The following is a 24,367-nucleotide window of genomic DNA, read 5'->3' on the forward strand; positions in this document are numbered from 1 at the left end:
ATTTTAAATATAAATGATAACCAAATAATATATTTATATCCAAATATGACTTATGGTAAAATATTTTTATTTAGATATAAAAATTATAATATATATCAGAATAAAGAAGATATAAATTTAAAACCATATAGAACTAAAATTAAAGAATTTATTAAAAAATATTTTTAATAAATGGAAATAATAATTATACCAAAAGAATTAATAAATAGTAAAAATGATCAAAAATTATATTTATATAAAACAAAAATATCAAATAAACATTTAGTTTATCTTTTTAAGTACAACCAATATTATGTTTATCACTTAACATTTAATTTTTGTATTATGCCATTTTTACATATAGTTTTAAAATATGTTAAAGATAGTTTTAAAGAAAATGATCAAAATATAATTAATATGTAATATTTATAGTTGAATTATTACAATTTATAGGTATATTACTTTTTTCCAATTTATTAAATTCTTTCTCTTTTATTAAGTTGTTTTATATCATTTTTAATAGAACTATATAATTTACATTTATAATTTTTATAATTTATTTCTTCAAACTCTATATTATTTAGTTTTAAAACCTTTATAAACTTGTTTTTTTAATCAATTAAACTTCATCATGATTTTTATGATATAAAAAACTTTAATAATTTTAATAAATTTCATATTTTTTAATAGTTTATTTGATAATTAAACCTTTATAAACTCATTTTTTATCATTTATTGACGCGTCGAGATTTTTATGACGCGTCAAATATTTAATAAATTCTATAAAATCTAATAGTTTATTTGATAATTAAACCTTAAATAAACCTTTATAAACTTGTTTTTTTAATCAATTAAACTACATCATGATTTTTATGATATAAAAAACTTTAATAATTTTAATAAATTTCATATTTTTTAATAGTTTATTTGATAACTAAACCTTTATAAACTCATTTTTTATCATTTATTGACACGTCGAGATTTTTACGACGCGTCAAATATTTAATAAATTCTATAAAATCTGATAGTTTATTTGATAATTAAACCTTAAATAAACCTTTATAAACTTGTTTTTTTAATCAATTAAACTACATCATGATTTTTATTATATAAAAAACTTTAATAATTTTAATAAATTTCATATTTTTTAATAGTTTATTTGATAATTAAACCTTTATAAACTCATTTTTTATCATTTATTGACGCGTCGAGATTTTTACGACGCGTCAAATTTTTAATAAATTCTATAAAATCTAATAGTTTATTTGATAATTAAACCTTAAATAAACCTTTATAAACTTGTTTTTTTAATTAATTAAACGCGTTGCAATGTTAGTGACTTACATCTTAATAAATTCCATAATATATCAATTGTTGTTTCCATTTATAATAATTAATTTTGTATAGAAGATTCTTTTTTTAATTTTAAATACACAATCGATCTTACATTTTCATTATTCAATAAATTTCCTTCATTATCTTGAATAGTAATTTTAATATTTTGAATTTTATTTATATTTTTTAAAGGAACATAATCAATTTCATTTGGTTTTTCACTAATCTTTAAACCATATTCAATATTTGGAAAGAAAGAATATAAAATTTCAGATTCTCTATGTAAATGTGAATGATCTTTATGATTTTCAATGCTAGGTTCAACTAAATTACAATGGATTTCAATAACATCAAAAGGTCTTAATTTTGGTAATTTTATTCCTTTCATTAATACATTTGGTTCAATCATTTCATCTTTTAACCCTAATAGATCAATTATAAAAGCTGTGACTATAATTTTAACAGGTGATTTTATTACAATAAAAGGACCATTGTTTTCTAATAAAAATTCATTTTCATTAAATTTATCATATTTATTTTTAAATTCTGTTAAACTTTTTGTAAATAATTTTTTTATGTCTTCTAAGGTATAATATCCTTTCTTTATATTAAAATATTGATCAATTGTTTTGTTTTCATCAATAATACTAAAACCATATACATTTTTATAATCATTTGGTACATTTAATATAAAATTATCTGAATAAAATCCACAAAGACCAATACTATAATTTCCATCCAAATGAATTGGATGTTCTAATCTTAGTTCAGTCTTTGAAGAATTGCCTATAATTTTAAATAATTTCATCTTATTTAAATGGAAAAATTTTTAAAGGAAAAAAATAAGATAAAATTTGATACATATGATGAAAAAATCAAGAATAATCAACCAATTAGATTGTTAATAATAGGATCAAGTGGTTCTGGTAAAACAACATTACTATTAAATTTCATCTATAAAAGATTGATACCATACACAAATTTATATGTTTTTAGTAAATCATTAGAGCAGCCTGCATATATAAAACTACAACATAGATTTAAAAATATTGAAATGAACATTAACAAAAAAGTTGCAAATTTCTTTGGTTCATGTGAAGATATAATTTCATTAAATGATTGTAAACCAAATTCATTAATTGTTTTTGATGATTGTGTTTTAGAAAATCAAGATAAAATAAAAGAGTATTTTGTAATGGGTAGACATAAAAACATATCATGTATTTATCTTTCACAATGTTATTCAAAAGTTGACATTAAATTAATAAGGAATAATTTAAATATGTTATGTATTTTTAAGCAAAATAATCATTATATAAAAGAAATTTTTGATCATTTTGTAGGTTCTGATATGTCATTTAATGAATTTAAGGATATTTGTAATGATTGTTGGAAAGAAAATTATGGATTTTTAACTATGAATTTGATATTAAAAACAAATGAAGGAAAATATATGAATAAGTTTTCTAATATAAAATTTTCTTCTAAATAAATGTGGTGTATGCTTGATTTAATTGTTGATAAACTATTTGTTATAATAATATTTGCCTTATCTTTAGTGTTTATTTTTCTTATTAAATTTACAGAAAATAAAAAATGATGTGTTTGTGTTTAATTTTAGATTTACTTATTATTTTTGTTTTATTTATATCAATCATTAGTGTAGTGTTGATTGTGCTTAATCGACATAGTTTATGTTTATGTTAACATGGTTTATGTTTATGTTAACATCATTTATGTTTATGTTAACATGGTTTATGTTTGTGTTAACATCATTTATGTTTATGTTAACATATTTTTTCTTTTAATAAATGGATAACATAACTGTTGACAAGGCTAAGAAGTTAGATGAAATTGAAAAAAAATTAATAAAAGAATTTAAAAATCAAATTAAAATTGATGAAAATTATGAACAAATTAAACAAAAAGCATATGAACCAATAACATCTGCAATTGGTAAAGTAGAAAATAAAATTGGTGATGTTTTAAATGAAAATAAAAATTTAATGGATTTAGTACCTATTGTTAATCAATTTGCTAATATGTCAATACCACAATCTGAAGAAGAATTTATGTTACCTTCAAGTACTCCATTTAGACCAATAAGAGAACAAATTATTGAAGAAGAATCAACATTTATAGATCCAAATATTGTTTCACCTCAAATATTAAATAAAATCATTGGTCCAATTGCACAAAAATATTTACCTAGAGCAAAAGATGATAAATTTGGTTTGTATTGGGATAAACATAAAAAATCATTTATGATTGGTGATAAAATAACAGTAATTGATAATGATGATTTACTTGTTAATGGTAAAACATATACTGGCACTCAAGGTTTATGGAGATTATTGACATATAAAGACAAACCAGATGATAATTTATATAGTCAAGATGATTTAAATAATTACTCAAAAATTTTATGGGAAACAGATTCAATTTATAAAAATAATGATCCAAGTACTAGAAAACCAAAATCAAGTAAAGGTAATAAATATATGAATTTGATTAAATTTATTTGGGATTCTAAAGGAAATATTGAAGGATCTGGTATTAGAAAATATACAGAAAATAAAATTGAATACAGATATATTGATGATTTAAACAAATTGGAAAGTATAATCAATTATATATATGCTCAAGAAAAAGCTGGAAATAATAACTTTATCAATGAAAAAAGGGCTATTAAGGATTTTATTTCAACCAAATTAGATGAATTGATTGAAAAACCAGATGGTATAAAATATTTAAAAAGAATATTACCAACTATAACATCACCAATTATAGGTTCAGGATTATTAAATGATTTTATAAATAATTTACCATTTGAATTGCATGTACCTGGTTTTCAATATCTAGGACCTGGAACTAAGCTACAAAAAAGATTAAATACCCCCGCCGCAGCAAACCTGACGCCTAAGCGAATTTCCATTTGGCTGAATTGATTTTCAATTGATCTACATTTAAATAACATTAGGTTTAACGAGTACCTAGGTTTGCTGCTACAAGGAAACTAATAAAGTGTGTGTTTTAAGTAAAATAATTATTGCTTAGTATAAAATGAATATATTTGCCAAGTTTGATCAAAAGATATCCATAAACAAGCAAACTACAACATTTTACAATATTCTCCATAAGAATAACATGGGAATTTTAAATTTACCGTTTTTTTAGTTTTCTCCGTAACCAATAACCGTACAAAAACACTTTGATATACTGAATTGTTTGTTTTTTTAAGCTCTTTAAGAAGGTTTAGAGAAAAATTGGGAAATTTTGTGTTTTGAGGGTCAAAAGTGAGAAAAACCAATTTTTACCCCATAAAACCCCCCATAAAACCCTGTTCCCATGGTCCGATCATGCTGGATCGCGAACTCGTTCAAGTTTATCCCGCCTTACACCTTCAAACCAAATTTCATCAAAATCGGATAAAAATTACTCAAGTTATCTTGTTCACGGACACATATATATATATATATATATATATATATATATATATATATACATATATAAAAATTTGAACGAGTGGTGTTTTTGGCCTCAGTGGACATCAAAATGAAAAAGTAAATCGGTCCTGGGCCTAAGTCTTACCATGAGACCTACGGTAATAGCTACTTCCCTATAGGGAAATTCGCTAAAAGAGGTGATCCTGGAATAAATGATTTAGATAAAGCTGCTAAAGAACATGATATATTTTATAGAGATCATAAAGATACAGAATCTAGAAATGATATTGCTGATAAAATATTACAAGATAAAGCATGGGATATAGCAACATCTAGTGATCATGATATAGGTGAAAGATTAGTTGCTTTACCAACATCAGATGCTATGTGGTTAAAAAGAAAATTTGGAATGGGATTAGAAATAGGATTAAAATTTTAACCTATATAATTGGAGAAAGTTAAGGTAAATTTAACTGATTATCAAAAATCTAAAATTAAATCTGCTTTTAAGAAAAATAAAAATTTGACTATACAATTTGAAATAGATCAATTTAAAAGTGGTAATGATGTATTATTATTAACTAAAAGACAATTGAATAAATTAGAAAAACATAAAAAATTAAATACTGGATTAAGACTTGAATTTTCTTATAATCAACTTAAACAAATAAAAGATGGTGGTTTATTAAATGAAATATTAAATGTTGCTGATTATATTCCTGGCATAAATAGTTTAACACCAAAAATTAGAAGAGGAGCTAAAGTAGTAAAAGGCAATGTTATTCCAAAATTTAGAGAATTTATAAATTGGTTAGATCAAGAATTAGCTAATGTAAAAGGATCTGGATTAGATGAAAAAACATTAAAATATGTTAAGAAAAAAATTTCAACCCATTGACTTTAGCTGATTTAGAAAAATTATGTCAAAATATTAAGAATTTTAGAGGTGTTTTTATGAGAGATATGCTTCCAAAAACTGTTAATAAATTTGAATGTGGTGTAGTCAATTTAGATTCTCTTTCTGGTAATGGAACTCATTGGATATGTTATTATAAAAAAGATAAAATTAAACATTACTTTGATTCTTATAGAAAAATTGTTAATAAACCTTTTAAGGAAATTGTTAAATATTTAGGAAAAGACAATATATTTTTTAATGATTCACAAATTCAAAATTATGATGATCCACCTATATGTGGTCATTTGTGTGTTTTTGTATTAAATGAGTTGAATAAAAATACAAGATTTGATAACATAATCAATAAATTAATTCTTAATAAATATGGATTCATTAAATATATTTGATCTATTTGGTAGACAGAAAAAAGATTTAATTGAAGTAAAAAATGATTATATTAATTCAAAATTAAATTCCATTTTTAATGATATTAATAAGGATTTAAAAAACCATATTAAGATAACTAATAATTTTGTTAATGCTATTAGTTTATCTAAAAATTATTTAAGTATTAATTCTAGAAGAATTGTTAATGTAAAACCAAGTATTAATGATTATGATGTTGTTATAAAATCTGAGTTAAATGAAGTTTTAAATTCTATTATTAAGATTGGTAATGATCATTCAAAAACTAAACAGGATTTAAATGAATTGGTTAATTCATTATTTAATCTAAAAACATATGTTGAAGATTTAGAAAAACAACTTGAAGGTAAACTTGCTGAAGTGATAAGATTAGTAACTACTGGATTAGCACAAATAGCAAGTTTTACATTAGAAGATAAACTTAATACAGAAAACCAAGAAGATGAATAATTTTTACTATATAAATGGAGTTAATTTACTGTCTTAAATGTAAACAAAAAACCAATTCTAAAGACATTCAAGCAATAAAATTAAAAAATAAAAATATGATTAAAGCAAAATGTTGTATATGTAATTCAAAGAAAAGTTGTTTTGCAAAAATTTCTTCCTAATAAATGGCAAACTATAACTCATTTGATCTTTTTATTATCAAAAACCAATTTATGTTGACCAATGAAGATTGGAATATTATTTCAGAAAAATATGAATTGAATGAAGATATGATCAGATTGTTTCAAAATAAACTAAATTGGGAAAAAATTGCACAATATCAAACATTAAGTATACAATTTATTGATGAGTTTATTAATTATCAACTTAATGCTTATATTAATTTGGTTTGTAAGTATCAAAATTTAGATGAAGATTTTATTGATAAATATAAAAATGATTTGGATTGGGAAATAGTGTTACAATATCAAAATATATCAGCAAAATTCATCATAGATCATGCACTGAATATTGAACAGTTTAAAGAAAAAATGGATTATGACGAGATTGATTAAATTATTCCAAAAAGATTTATACAACTATTCTTTATTACAAAAATGTTACTGGTTTTTAAAAACTTTGAGTTTATAAATTTTTTCCTTAATAAATGGCTAATTCTTATGAAATTGAAAGAGCTGAATATAAAATTTTTTATCCATTATCTAAACTACATTTGAATGAACCTAACAAAAAAACTGAATTTAATATTGATTTTGGTGATGGATTTTGTACATCTAAATTTCAATTTTATATTTCAGGATCATTAAAAAAATCTGATGATAGAGACTATGGTGCTACAGATAATGTAAAGTTGATTAATAATTTTGTACCATTCTTATTTTCAAAAATTGAAATTAGAAAACATAATAAATTAATTGAGGAAATCGAATATCCTGGACAATTAAGTACAATAAAAGGTACTGTTACTTATTCAAAAACAGAAGCAGTATCTAACATCTGTAATGGATTTCAATCAGATTTCAAAAAAACATTTGAAGCTGTGGGTAATCTATCACATTTTGGATTAGGTTTCTTTGAAAATGTTAATGTTCCAATATACAAAGGAGGATTCAATATATGTTTTGTTAGATCTGAAGATAATGATGCCATTTTTAGATGGAAAACTAAAAAAGTTGATGGAACTTTTGATGATACTACATTACCAAGTGCTGGAAAAATAATTATTGATGACTTTTTTATTTGAGTTCCAATATTTGAGTATAAAACTACAAGTAAAATTCAATATATTAATGAAATAACTAAAAAAGAAAAAATACTATTTCACTTTAATCATCGGCAATGTATTGAACAAAAGACAATAACTGGAAAACAGTTAGTTTTGATATAACAAATATTTATCGAAACATCTATAATCCAAAATTTATAATAATTGGTTTTCAAAAAGGTAGAACTAATGATCAATTATATGACACTTCAAAATTTGATAGTATGTATATTAAAAATATTAGAGTAAAATTAAATGGTCACTATTATCCTGATGAATTAATAAATCTAGATATAAATAATGGAAAATTTAGAATTGTATATCAAATGTATCAAGATTATAAAAAGGTTTATTATAACAATAGTGAAATGTATTATGATCCAACAGAATTCATTGAAAATAGACCATTGTATGTGATTGATACTACAAAAACCACTGTAAATATTTCAGGATCGAAAAATGATATAATAATAAATATGGATTTTGATTATGATATAACTGTTGCTAGTAAAACTAATTGCTATGTAGTTGTTGTGTCTGAAAGATTATTAGAGTATAATGTAATTAAAAATGATATAACTGAGATCAAATAAAATTGTTATAAAACCACCATTTATTTACTACTTTTTGACATATTTTTCAAAATATTATTATATTTTATGAATAATGAGACTACTATTGTTAATTTAAAATTTGTTTCATAAAAAAATATTAATAAATAAAAATTTTTGATTTTCAAGATCACAAGAAATGAATATTTTAAATTTTATTATTTAATAAATTTGTACTTACCTTATAGATATATCATACCAAATTTCATAAAAATATCTTTAAAAACAAAGAAGTTATTAAGGTTTTTAGTTTAAGGGTAGTTCACCCTAAATTGGAAAATTTTAGTAAAAACATTGATTTTAAACATAACTTTTCATAATTTTTAAGTTTTAGAATTATTCAATAATTTTTTACATTTTTATAAATAAAATACAAAATAAGGGATGAAACTACCCTTAACATAAGTCAAAAACATTCTTTAATATTCAATGAGTGTATGTTTCAAATTTGGTTAAGATTGGTTTAAAAACACTCAAGTTATAACATACAATATATTTCAAATAATTTCATTCGATACTAACAATCGAATAATAAGTTGAAACATTCGATATTAACAGTTAAATTACTGAATAGGAATTCAAAATAACTCACACAAACATAAACAAATAATATTTACTAAACATTTCAGATTTATCAAAACGTGCATTCAATGCACGCTTTCGTTAAACATCATTTGGTTTAGCAAAAAAAAAAAAAAAAACTGTCAAATAAAACAGCGCAGTCACTTAAATTTTTCTACACAAAATATTTACTGTACAATTCAGATTCAGATTTATCAAAGCGTGCTTTAGAAGCACACTGTCCTTGAATGTCATATAGTTTGGCAAAAAACTATCAAACAAAGCAGCAGTCACTTGACCTTGAAAATTCTGATTGTTTTATAAACAAGTTATGATTGCAAACAATAAAAATAGTCTATAAATAGTTCAATAAATCACTTTTACTTTTTAAAATATTAGTTAAAAACACTTGAACAATCCAAATATGGTGATGAACACTTCAAACACATTTCACTTCACAACACGATAGTTTCACAATTTTCATAGTTAATCTTCTTTCATCTTCAATCAATAAATAATAAACTTTTACCATCAATAAACTCTTATTTTAAATATTTCTTCATAAAACAAAATGAGAATATACATAGAAAATCAGCCAGTCGACAGAGCCACACCCATTATGATAGCTAATGACGAGATTTTTGCTAACTTGACACTTTTTTGTTCAATCGGCTAGTTTCATTAGCTAACTATTTAACCATTGATTATACATTTTAAGCATTAATTATAAAATACTTTTCGATTAGTTTAAATAAATCAAAATAATTATTTTAATCCACACTGCATTTTACTAACATTCAATTAGTTATTATTTTATTCAATCACTTATTTTCATAAAAAGATTGACCAAACAAATTAGGCCATAGACTAATATTCCTTCAATAAGATTATATTTACAACGCAATTTGTTTTTGTTGATTTTTACATTATCTTTAATCATACAGAAATGTATAATATATTAAATAGCATTAATTTTTAACAAGCTATTCATTGGTGACATTTATTTTCAATTTTAATCAAGACTTATCTTTTTATCTTAAGATTATAATTTTTTATAACATTTCATGTTAGTATAAAATTATTTAAAATGAAATATGGACTTGTAATACATCAAATATCATTGGAATTTTCTGAGAAATTTAATACTTTTAACAGATTTTGAATAACTCAAATAAGAAAAATATTATTTACAAAAAACAATAATTTAAATAAAATATTTAGAAAATTTTAATAATTTTTTTTAGAATTTTTACTTGTTTTTAAAAACATTTTGTTTTGTAGTAAATTTTATGGAAAATATAGACATATTCATGAAAATTTCATCAAAATTATATACTTTTTCTAGAAAAATATGAAAATGTTAGAAATTGACCTAAAAGGGTAAAAATATAGCATATTGTATAGAAAAATAGGAAAATTCATTTAATTTTTGAGTGGCTCCGTTTTTGGCCCAGAAGTGACATGAATATATCTACTTATATATATATATATATATATATATATATATATGAAATTGACAATTCAGCTACAAAAAAAACAGTAATAGACCCTATCGCCTTATTAAATGACTACTTGAAAACAACACAATATCATAACTATTTTGCAACAATAAAAATTGTTTTGCAGAATTAGTCCATCATTATGCAAACATAAGTCCATTGTTCGTTTCACTAGGTTTTATACAACCTTTTAGAAAAATCACTTAACATTTCATACCTCACTGCGTTTAACATGTTACCATCCCTTGGGCGTCCTTCAATGCGTCCTTCACTGCACTGCACACTGTCACTACACTCTGTCCGAGTCTCTTCTCGCCCAATATCTGAACACACAATATAGTACCCATTACTATAGTGACATGAAATAGCTTAAACCCTAAAATAACATATAAATACCTAAGAGCACAATAAAGACAGTGGACTGTACCCTGAACCGGAAGAAAACCTTATTCATATAGTGATATCATATAAAATCAACAATAACAAAAATCACTCTAATTTATAATATTCCTTAAAACTACCTACCTATTCTCAGGTTTGTTATATACAACACATGTTTTTTTTTATTTTATTTATTTTTTTTTTTATTGATAATTATCATTCCCCTTTCTATTCTACATTGTACATTGTCGTACCCATTCATCTACTTCTTTGTTGATCTTGTTGTAGAATTCTCAAGTTCTTCCTACTATTATTCTAACTCAAGATTTGAGCAAACAATGTTTCGTCTTGTTTAAATGTGTTCTTTTTTTACTCAACTTATTAATCGCGACGTTGATGAGCAGTTTTCATAACTACTACGTCTTTATTTAATATTTAGAAATATGTATCATAACATTAATTAGAGCAACTACATGATACATCACCCTACTGATATTCAAACCTTTTATCTTATTATATATATTGATAATATAATACATTTTTTGAAAATATTTACATCAAAGGCATTGCATCTGTATTTACATTATTCATGGAATTTCTTCAACTGTCTTACATTATATACACCCCTTATTTTACCTGTAATTGGGTCTTCTACCTCATAAGCATTTTCCCATTTTATTTTGGTTACTACATACGGTCCTTCATAAAGCTGAAAATACTTTTTTATCTTTTTACCTAACTTGTCTGATAAGTAATGGGTTCTTACTAAAACTTTATTTCCAACTTCAAAACTCATAGCTTTTATCTTTTTATTAAAATTGGTTTTTCTTTTTTGTAGTTTATTTTTTACCCTTTCCCTGGTTAATATTACTATTTTATCGTGGTCATACTGTTTTGCTGGGAAACTTAATAACTTATCCAGAATTCCTTCACATTTCTTTCCAAACATGAGTGTATATGGGGCCTGTTCTGTTACACTATTGATTGAATAGTTCAAACAATATTCTACCTGAGGCAAGTACTCTGCCCATTTAGTATGTTTTTCTGAACAATACAATCTACATAAGCGATTAATTTCGCGATTGTATCTTTCAATCGGGTTACATTGCGGTGAATATACTGATGAATGTATATACTTAATGTCTAGTTCATCCAAACCACTGTACCATTTCTTAGATGTAAATTGTGTGCCATGGTCACTTAAAATACATTGAATTTTTCCTATGTTTTGTTCATAGTTTTGAATTTTCCTCAAAATTGTAACTGTATTTGCGGTTCTTATCGCATACAACTTTACATACTTGCTAAATATATCTATAATTGATAGTATATGACGTGTCCCAAATTTTGATGATGGAAGTTCACCAATTAGATCGATACTCACTAACTGTAAAGGTTCTTCTGCAGTTACTGATAACAGATTTCCCACCTGTCTTTGATTACTATGCTTTGTTTTTTGACAAACCTCACACTTTTTTAGTTGACTCTTAATTACTTTTTCCATCTGCTTGAAAACACAAAACTCTCTTAAAATAAGATAAATCTTATGCCCACCAAAATGTCCATATTTCCTATGCGTAAAATCTACTAAACTATGTATTTTATTTTATGGTATGCATACCCTCCAATTCTCATCGTCGTCTTTACTATTCTGGAACAGTAACCCATCATGTAAACAGAAAGTTCGTTTTTAGTTTTGAACATCATTCCTATCGTCTTCGATTGCACGATTCTTTTAGATACCTTCAAAGATTTGTAATTCTTTTAGATTCCTAGGTTCTTTCACGTTTGCGATTTTTTCAACCTTCTCTGGATCCATCTTAATTCCCTCTGTTGAAATGATATAACCTAAAAAGTTTACTTCTGATCTAAGAAACTGTGATTTACTGAGTTTAACTGTAGCCCCATACTCTCTCAATCTATTTAGTATTAGTTGTATATGTGTCAGGTGTTCATTTAACGTAGGCGAAAATATGATTAAATCATCAACATAGCAAATCAAAAAATGATCAAAGTCTGATTTAAAAATATGTGACATGGCCTTAATAAATATGGCAGACGAAGTTTTTAAACCAAAAGGCAATCTTTTATAAGCTAGGTTCATGCCCTGGAAAACAAAGCTGACATATTTACGTGAGTCCTTATTAAGCTTTACTTGCAAAAAACCTTGAGTTAAATCAATAGATGTCATATATTTAGTCCCGGCGAATCGTTGTAATATTACTTCTATTTTCTCAGTACGCTAACAATCACCTACAATGTATCGATTGATACGTCTACTATCTATACATATTCTAGTGGATCCATCTTTTTTAGTAACTGCTACTAAACTGTTATTATATGGACTATCTGATTTTTCAAGGATGTCATTTTTTATTAAATTGTTTATTTCCTGTTGAACTTCTCTTCTCTTATTAAATGGTATTGGATAACTTTTCCCAACAAATGGATCAGGATTAGTTAAATTGATTTTAGCTTCAAAACCTCTAATTAGCCCAGGTTTGTCTGAAAAAACACTTTTGTTTTCATTCAAAATATCGTTCAATCTACTAAGGTCTCTATCACTTACTTCCGGATTTCTTTCGGCTATCTCCTCAAGTAAATAACCTATCTTGTCATCTTGTTCTAAATTTACAGTTCTAAATTGTAAGCTTTCATCCTGATTGATCGAGTTTATCAATATATTTGTATCCCTCAATTGATTTTCCACATATACCAGTTGGTCAATAGAATCTTTTGTCTTCAGGTAATTACAGCAAATTACTTTAATACCATATACTTTTCTAGATTCTGCTTCTTCAATTAACTTAATTTTTATCACTTTCCTATCATGACTAAGACGTAAGAACCTATTTTCAAAGTCTAAATTCGCTTTGTGTTCCTCCAAAAAGTCACAGCCTAAAATGATTGTAATAGGTATGTCATGTATTACAAAACATGGCATGTCAAATGCAAATTCATCGATTTTACAAGGTAAGTAGACTTGCTTGTTTATTTTCTTAGATTTAACCCCAGTCACGCCCTGTATTGACACATTTGTCACCGGTAATTCTGGTATGTTTACATTTGCAGTCTCTTTAATTTTGTCATAAACATCATGAGAAATTAAAGTAGCCTGAGAACCTGAATCGACTAAACATTTAACCATTTCTTGCCCTATTCTTAATTCAATGTATGGTAGCAGTGCCCCTACTTTATTATTAACTGGATTGTTGAAATTGTCTTCACAAAGTAACTCATCCCTCATTTCTTTGTTTCCTAACAATTGATTGTGATTTACCAATACCTCATCTGCACTAGCTTTCGTTGACAACATACATTTTCTTTTCTCCATTATGAATTCAACAATTCTATTTTTCACTAACTCAAGCCCTTTTTTATTTAGATGTATTTTGTCTACTAAAACACGATTTCCTAACACGATTTCTTTCTCATAAAGCTCTTCCATAACAATACCATTTTTTAAACAGTAAGTCATTAACCTGTAATACCTTAATCTTATTTAGTCCGTCAAACGATCTTAAAATGCATTCATTTCATGTATAAACTCCAAATGTTCCTTATTCTGTTCAAATAATTTGGCAAGTATCGGTAACTCTATCAGTAAAATATTCTTTTTCAGCTTAATTAATTTACTTAATAACTCCCTGTACTTTCCGCACATGTATTCAAAACTGTCACCTCTTAAAATATTGTTGGTACCTATCCAAACAATTACATTATACAACATATCGCATGGTTTGTTATCCAACATCTCACTTAAATCCTCTATCTTATTTCCACTCACACAATAGTTAATAGAATTTTTTTCCGAGCGGCGAGCGTCTAACTTTATTACCAAGAATCTTGCTTCCCATTCTGACACCATAGCTGTCAGATAGTACCTGAAATCCTTCGATTTGCGGGGTATTAATTTCATCCCATACCTTAGGCCTATCATTAGTTCTAAAAACCCTACCATGGTTTATTAAGTGTTGTTCTTGGCAATCGCTCGCTAGCCTGTCTCACTTGTTATTATTACTTCTTACTTCTTGAAATGATCGGTTACCCTCACCTTGACTTGACTTATTACCTTTAAAGTCACCGGTATTTGAGTTTACCTTCTCAGTTCTCTTATAATATGGTTTGTAATTACCCCTGTCATTACCATGGCTATTGTAACTTGGCCTATGATTATTTCTGTCATTATTTTGGCTATTGTAACTATTGTTACCTTTCTCTTTGTTTGCTAGATAATGTTCATTATTATCTCTTCTACTTGCAATACTTTCCCCTTGATTCTCAGTAACCCCATCAACCTGTTTTAACAACTCAACTAGCTCATCCTTTGATGTTATGTCCCTAGCAGTTGTCAACACCAATCCGATAGTTTGTGGCAAATGTCTAGCTATTTCCCTTATGAACTCTACAACGTTCAGTGGCCTATCCATGTACGAATTTATTTCAAAAAATCTTAAAACATATCTCACAAGGTCAGTTCTCCCTAACTTAAAATATCCTTCTCCGAACAATTCATTCTCGTATTTACGCTGACATGATTTATTCCAAAATTTCCTTTTAAAACTATCCTCAAATTCCTTATAGTTTTCAATACTTAACATAACTTCCCTTGCCCAGTCATTTGCGGAACCTTTTAGATGTTGCAAAATTACTAACTTATCGGTTTCCCAATTGTTAGTGGATACCTCCCTAAACTTTTGCACAAATTTCAAAAAATACATAGGATTTGTCTTACTATCATTTTCACCATAGAAATCTATTAAATATGCCTCTGCATTCACTACACCTTTGCTTAGCTTGTTTTCCCCCATTAAATTACCCTTATCTCTAGTTCTTGAGAGTTCAACATCATCTCTTATCTTTTCAATTTCATTTGATAGGTGGTTATTTACTAACTATCCTGTTATTTAAGCTTTGAAAAGTACTAGACATTTCGCTATTAACACTACTGATTTCCTGTTTTAACTGCTCATCAACCTGTTGTTTAAATGAAATCTTCCAAGCGTGTTGTTCAGTTTCGAACTTAGATTTAAAGTTCACGCATTCTTCATTAATTGACTTTATATCACTCCCCATCTTAACATTGTTTGCTTCTACTTGTTTCGTTATTGCTTCCTGTACTTGAGCTATTTTTTCATTGACCCGCATTTCATTATCATTAAGTTCCTTTTGGTTTACTTCTATTTTATTGACAACTAACCCTACATTTTTAATCTGTTCTATTGTTTTTTCATTATTTAAAACAACTTCATTGATAGCCAAATTTAAACATTTAATACTAGTTTCATTAACTTCTACCCTATTTTCTACATTTGTTACCCTTAACGACATTGTCTCCCTATACTGGTCTACCTTTCTTTCAAGATTCCCTATCTGTTCCCCAACTTCCTTTTTTAACTCTTATCATTTCCCCTTTTAATTCATTTTTCATATTTCCCATCTGCCCCATTTAACTCTGCATCATTATCATGATATCCGCTAACTCAGGTTGCTTACTTTTATTTTCATTTAATACATTGTTACCCCCCATTCCTACATGTTCAACATCATCACCCCTCATTCCTACATGCTCAACATCATCACCCCCCATTTCTACATGTTCAACATCATCACCCCCCATTTTTACATGCTCAACATCATCTACTTGATTTCCTATTTCCTCATCTAGGCCTAAACACACTTTCTCTTGCTCATCCTCATTCATTTTTAATTTACTAACAATCAATTTTACTAACGGGACATTGTCATCTGATGAGTCTGATTCTACACTATCCATGTAAGTATGCCGTTAAACTATAGCTAACATATATTCTAGCTAACTTATAATTAGGCCTAATTAAGTACGTACATTTTCTACTCTTCATTTTACAAAATTCTTTGAGCAAAATTATCACCAATTTTTATTTTAATAAGGATTTAGGCTACACCTTTTACTTTAATCATCAAGATTTTACAAATTAATTTCAATCATCAGGGTTCTTTTATAATTTTATAAATAAATTATTGCCACTAGTTGGAGCGCCATTTTGTAACGGTGCAATTTCTTTCCTTGTATTAATGGATGACTAATGTTATGCCTTCACACAGTCAATTACACCAGTTACCTATTTAACTAATTTAATTAAATTTCACTATAGGCTAGAAGAGCCTTTCTCTTATCTCAGGGTTAATTTTGTCAATTGGTGGGGCTTACTTCGTTGTTATAAAATAAAGAAGAATTATCAGCACATAAAAGATTGTTTTATTAATTTAATTTAAACTAAACCAGACATTTTTAAATAGGCTAATTTACAAAAGAAAATCTGTTATTATAATTTGGTTGTTGAAGATGAAGTTAAGTTAAGTTACATCATTAGTAATAAATTAAATTTACATTAGGCTATAGATTAATTTAATCAGCTATAACCACTAAGTTTGAGTATAGACACTTAGCTTAGTCTTAGAGGTGAGATGAGATGTCCAGCCTGCAATGTAGGTAGATGGTCACTTGCCGCGTCTAGGTAGATGAGCGTGGCATCCACATGTCTGATGGTCGTGTGGGTGTCATGGCGTCGTCCGGCCTAACCAATCATCACCTCGAACGAATGTGACTATAGAACGATGGTTGCACCGTCACTAGCACAGTCCAATCACTTGGTATATAAACCGGACCAAACTACAGGTATTAAACCTCCGGCAGATGATAATCAAGTGAATTTTAGACAAAAGTTGGTAAAAGAACTAACTTAGGTCCGACGTCTACGAAGAACAGAGAAGAAGTGTCTCGTTACCGAGCTTGCGCGTCGGTTACTCAACCCAGTAATAGGAGAACACCATGAAAACGGAAAGTTCCGTTTTGGAGCCCAAAAACGTTTCAGTAGTTCTCAAATCTCAACCCGGGTGCGCATGCGCAGAACACCGATTTGTGTCTAACCCCGCCCTTCGTCTTGGTCAGCGACAAACAGGGCTTTCACCTAGCCATCTTGGAATATTTACTATTTCCTTTTAAAAAAAAACATTTGACTCTAATTTAACCACCATGTTCCTAACTGAGCGCCTATTATTGAATTTAATATTGATAATTGGTTTAATTACCGTACCGTTCCGATAATTAATTTATTATTTTATGTTCGATTATTACTATTATTATTATTATTTATTTTATTATTTATTGGACCCATCACAGTGGGTGTCCAATATCGGCAACTACGCATGGGCTAAGAAAACCTAACCTTAAATACAAACCGTTCGACATAATTTCTAAGTTAGTAATCCTAAATATAGCATGATTATTGCAGTTTTAAAGGATATAACTGATGATGAAGATACTTACCATCCAAAGATGTAGTCGCCAAATAAAACAAAGACAAAAAACTACTAAAAAAAACACATTTACTGTAACTCAACACACAGACGTTACACAATGCCAAGCGTAGGCGCGGAACTTTCTCCCACCCTAGGACAGTCAGTGTGACCAACATTATAAACTCTAAATTCCCTACATTTCCAGAAATTAAGGTGGTCCATTCAAGGCACCGGTCCAATATCGGCAACTCTCCCCTACGTCTGAATTTCTCATGAGTGTTACTACCATTTTAATTTTTCTTAACCTTTGTGTAATAGGCTCAAATAACTTTAAAGTCTAAAAAACATGTATATTAGTATTGATTTTTTATTTTATGCATTAATTAAAAATGTTTTAATAAATACTAGGAAAAAAACCCGTTTTAACTCGAGAGTGTTACTTAAACAAGAAAAAGAATCAACCTAGTTCCCCGTTATTGATACCAAACAATTTGTAATTCAATAAATGTTGCTTCAGAGTGAAGGTATGGGTCTGGTTGCATAATTTAACATTTTGTCAGATTTTAGGAATAACATTTTGCCAAATATAATTTGTTTCATTGAACAAGTAACACTCATGAGTAGCGGTAACACTCTTGATCTAAAGTAACACTCATGAGGCAAGGTTCCAAAATGTGTTCAAGGAATGTAATGACTGAAACATATAGGTATCTTAATATAAATGTGTTTGTTGTACAGGCTAATAAAAAAATTGTAATGCAGAAATGCTACTGAACAGTACCTAACAATATCATAAGTATGAAAAAAACTGTCTATTCAGGTCACAAATGATATGGCCATACAATTTTAGAACCTCTAAAATACAATACTGGAAATAAAACAAATCTTACAATTATACAAATACAAAGAGGCCTATTTAAGTGAAACATTTTAAAGAATAGTAAACTAAACAATAGGCCTATAATAATTATGAAAAACTAAACTGTCTTTCAGGTCGCAAACAATAGCCTATACCATTCTCGAATACATCAAGTTGAACCTCTATAAGACGAATTTCAAGGGGTACGGGAAAAATTCGTACTATAGAGGTATTCTTAATAAAGAGGGTCGTTTTAATCGAGGTTTAATGGTATTCTTCTTATAGAGGTTTCTCCTCGCTCCAAGGTTTCTCCAAACAATGACTGAGGAAGGAAGAGGGATGGGTGGGGGTTTCATGTTGAGACAAGCTTCTGTTTGTTTTGAAAACTACGTACTCTGGAGGTTAAGATTATGATAAATTCGTCTTATAGAGGTCATAGAGGTTCGTACTAACAAGGTTCGACTGTACTTTCTTGTCAAATTCATACGAGGAAGTACCCAAAAATAACCGGAATTTTGTTTAAAATATAAATATATTTATTTTTTTATTTACAAAACAACCTTATCACCTTCAAAGTACTCTCCACTGCACTTTATACACTTATCCCATCGTTGTTTCCACTGTTCGAAACATGCTCGGAACTCCTCTTCAGTGATGGCTGCCAGTTCCTCCGTAGTTTTTTTTCTTGACATCATCCACGCTGTCAAATCGGAGACCTTTCATGCCCCTTTTCATCCGTGGAAATAAAAAGATGTCGCACGGAGCCAGATCTGGTGAGTAGGGTGCGTGTGGTAGCGTAACCATGCCATTTTTGGCCAAAAACTGGGCGACAGAGATTGCCGTTTGCGCAGGCGCGTTGTCGTGGTGAAAAAAAAACAGTCCCCTGTTTGCGACAAATCTGGTCTTTTGCGACGGATGCTGTTCCGTAGTCTTCTCAAGACTTCAAGATAAAACACTTGATTTACTGTCTGGCCCGGTGGAACAAATTCTGAATGGACAATCCCCTTCACATAAATAAAAACAAATGAGCATTGTTTTGACACTCGATCTGACTTAACGGAATTTTTTTGGCCTGGCTCTTTTGAGTGAGCCGCCAACGCCGTCAGGTGCTCCCTTTCCATGTGAAACTTCAAAAAAATTCCAAGTTGAACTTGTGAATCCCATATCAAATGGGAAAACAAAGAAAGGGTATCATAAATTTTAACCTTAAACGTAGTTTTCACTTCTTTAACAACATTATTCCCTGCAACAGTCTTTGATTTATTCTGTTTAACTATCTGCCATTCATGCCAAGAAACAATTGTTATAATTTATTGCCTGCCTTGGTCTTTCTACATAATTAATACCGTAATCACGTCTTGACCCGAACACTATTTTATGGTTTTTGGGCCACTGCTCAGTTATAGGTTAAGATATTAAAACGAAACAATCACCATTCGATTTAGCGTGTTTCATTTATCCTATTCCTGTATAAACTTCCCTCTTTACCTATCATACAATAGAAAAAATAAATAAATAAAAGTGTCCGGGTCAACCAGGCAAAGTGGTGTTGACCCGTACACTATCCTAAATTACGTTATAACTTAAAAACTAACCTTTACAGTCCGCATTTGGACACGTAATTGTAATCAGCAACTTGTTTACTATGAGAGTTGTTTTTTTCAACCTGCGATAGGCTATAAATAAAAGACAAGTCCATATAAAATAATACATTTATTACCAAAAGAAAGGTACACTTACGGCTACTTTTCGACATAATCGCCATAGAGATTCAGACATTTGTCGTATCTGTGGACAAGCTTTTGTATGCCCTCCTCAGTCCTCATAGAAGGTTGCCGCCACCGCATTTAGGTAGTCCTTGACGTTGGTTTGGAGCTCCGCATTGTTTTGAAAACGCTTCCCACCAAGCCACGTCTTCAGATGAGGAAAAAGGTGAAAGTCGCTGGGTGCAAGGTCAGGACTGTATGGCGGATGATCGAAAATGCCCCATCCAAATTGGTCGAGAAGCTGTTGAGTTGCTCCAGCAGTGTGTGGACGGGCATTGTCATTTATCAAAACAACTCCGGAAGTCAGCATTCCTCTTAGTTTGTTCTGAATGGCTCTACGCAAACGTCGTAAAGTTTCACAATAAACAGCTGCAGTGATTGTGGTTCCATGAATTCCACAAGCAACACATCTTTTTGGTCCCAAAACACAGTAGCCATGGCCTTTCTGTTGTTAAAGGTTTGCTTAATTTTTTTTGGTTTGTTTGGCGAATTTGAATGCATCCATCGTTGTGATTGTCGTTTTGTTTCCGGTGTGTCGTACTGAATCCAAGTTTCATCCCCAGTCACGATCGATTTCAAAAAGTCGTCTCCGTCATCATGGTAACGCTCAAGAAACTCCAAAGCTGACGCCATTCGTCGAGTTTTGTGACCATCCGTCAACATTTTTGGGACATCACGTGCACAAAGTTTTCTGTAGCCTAACCGTTCAGTAACAATAGAGTACAAAACAGACCTTGAAACATCGGGAAATTCCAAAGACAAAGCAGTAATGGCGAATCTGTGGTTACCTTTCACCATTCTGTCAACACGTTGAACCAGGTCATCTGAAATGACAGATTTGCGTCCTTGTCCCCCTTCATCGTGCACATCATTACGGCCGTCTTTAAACTTTCGACACCATTCACGCACAACACCATCACTCATAAAGTGTTCCCCATACACACAACTCATTCTCCGATGGATTTCTGCAGCACTATGGCCTTCAGCCTGTAGAAAACGAATAACACTTCGCAATTCGCACTTGGCGGGAGCATCAATGGTGGCAGCCATGTTTATGTGGCTGTAGCATAACGCCAACTGACGCGCGAATGTCAACAATGGCGACAGGTGTAGTGGAAGAGTTGCGCAATCGCCTATGGCGCATGTCCGCCTTCTGCCTCCCGCGTAGCGTCTGCACAGAGCGATCGGAGGTTGAAAAAAACAACCTTCGTACAATATGAATCACTTTGGAAAATAATTTAGAGTTAGGGGAGGGGTAGGAGGGGGGAGAGCATAGAGTAATAACACAGTGTATGAACAAATCACACTATATTGTACAAAAAATGGTAAAGTATACATGGATAAAATGGTGCCGTATTAGTTTACAATATAACCATCAAATGATTATTTGAATTTAAAAGACACCAAGCGATCATTTTTGTAGTTGAAAGTTGGCAGTCCCAGATTTCTAACCACTTGATCGTAGTCCACCACACATTTATCTTCGGGCTCTGCCCATTTAAAAACAAACCCCTCGCAAAGTCCTACAAAGAAAGTACAAGGAAAGTATTGTACAAGGAAAGTTGTCTCTTTTCCTACAAAGTTAACAAAAAGTCTTCAGCAACAACATCCTCCACTTGCCCCACGAAGTATTTTGGGTTCTTTTTTTTCGCAAACTTTACGAGGAACCAATCTCCTGCACAAGGGTCCTTGAAGACCAGCTCACCATCATTTTGTGGCGGACCTTCAGGTCCTGACATCTGAAACTCATAAGATGAGTCTATCAAAGACAAATGTCCCTCCTCACTTGACGACGAAATTAGTCTCCTCCTCTTCTTTTTCCCTGGGACACATTGAGCCCGCTTCTTTGAAGTGCCGGTATGTTGGTCACTAGTCGATGGTCCTGGGTCATCAACCCTCTCGGCCTCAATGTCCTGGGTGGAGATGCTAAAACCAGAAGGAACATTGACTTTTTTCTTCCTCTTAGCTTGGTTTTGATGAGGAGAATGACGCAAGTTGGACAGGAAATCAATGACAGTTTCTCCTACCCAGTTTCTCTCTTTGGGTTTCTTGGTCGGCGACTCTGGAACTTCGTCTCCCTGCTTCTGCACTACCATCTTCTTTAATACTTGTGCCGGATTCAGGGGACAAATCTCACAGTTGTAGAAACCAGACTTTAGATTTTTGCCTTGATTGGGTGAAATCGCCTCACACAGCTTTTTTAGCAGATCGGGGAACAAGTGCTTCGGAAGATTAGATAGCCTCCTGTCTGCCCCCAACTTCCACTCAAGGAGAATTTGCCTCCACGCCCCCTTTAGGGGCCTAAAAAATGCCACATCTAGAGGTTGTAGTATGTGTGTTGCGTTTGGCGGCAGACACAAACTTCCCTAGTGAAAACAATCCAGTTACTGGCCAGGTTCTAGAATTGGCAAGAACCTGGGCCAGAACCAGAACCCGGCCAGTACTGTGCCAGAACCCGACCAGTACTGTTCCAGAACCCGGCCAGTACTGTGCCAGAACCCGACCAGTACTGTTCCAGAACCCGGCCAGTACTGTTCCAGAACCCGGCCAGTACTGTTCCAGAACCTGGCCAGTACTGGTTCAGAACCTCGCCAGTACTGTTCCAGAACTTCGCCAGTACTGTTCCAGAACCTGGCCAGTACTGGTTCAGAACCTGGCCAGTGCTGGTTCAGAACCTGGCCAGTGCTGTTCCAGAATGTATTGGTTGTTTGAGCTTGCGAAGACGACCCACTTTTACGTCTTTCACATTTTCTCAAATTAAAATACAGTAACGTTTTTGTATCCATAGTTTTTTGTATTTTACGTGAATAACTCGTTAAAAATATATACCTTTTTACTTGAGAGAAAAGAATTTATCGATGGATTTTCCAAAAAATAAAATTTGTATGCTGATTTTTTTACATTATTGGTACATGACGATTGTTTGTTATTTCCATTTATACAACTCTTTTGTAGAAAATGATTTTAAAGGGCCACTCTTGACTTAAACTTTCCAATCAGACAAATACTGCCATTATCTTATCACAACTTCCACTCTTTCCTACTACTGAAATCAATGGCAAGACTCATTAATTTTATAAGGCCTAAACCATGGTTATAGTTGAGCATGATTACTTCTTACTGAAATGGTTGAGGACCCTATAATTCTGCAGTCTATGTAAGATTAGGTACTCAATTACAATAGACACTTTTATAATTAAAAAAAAAAAACTTATTTTGTTATTTCCGTGCTATTCAAACCGTCAAACAAAATGAAAATAATCAAATACATATTAGTCTAATATTAACATGAATCTCGATCATACCTATTATCAGACAATTTTACGGATTGTTACACAATTTGTAATTGAGGTTAATTAACTTTTTAAAATATAACGATATTGATTGATTGTTAAATTAACTAATTTCTATTGAAACTGTTTGTAAAGATGGCTTTAGGCCAGCATTTTAGGGATTTTTTATAGGGCCTATAAATCTTAGGCCTACCTTAGTGACAAAATCAAAAGACAATGCACGATTTAACACAGGATTATTAGGTCTACTAGCTCCTTTGTTGGTAAAAGAATTATTTTTTGTGAGTTTTCTTCTATTTTAGTCAGCAAGGTAAT

This window comes from Macrosteles quadrilineatus, unplaced genomic scaffold (assembly GCF_028750875.1).
Source record: "Macrosteles quadrilineatus isolate MER2022 unplaced genomic scaffold, UCM_ALF_1.0 Scaffold_2__2_contigs__length_208266976, whole genome shotgun sequence".
NCBI lineage: Eukaryota > Metazoa > Arthropoda > Insecta > Hemiptera > Cicadellidae > Macrosteles > Macrosteles quadrilineatus.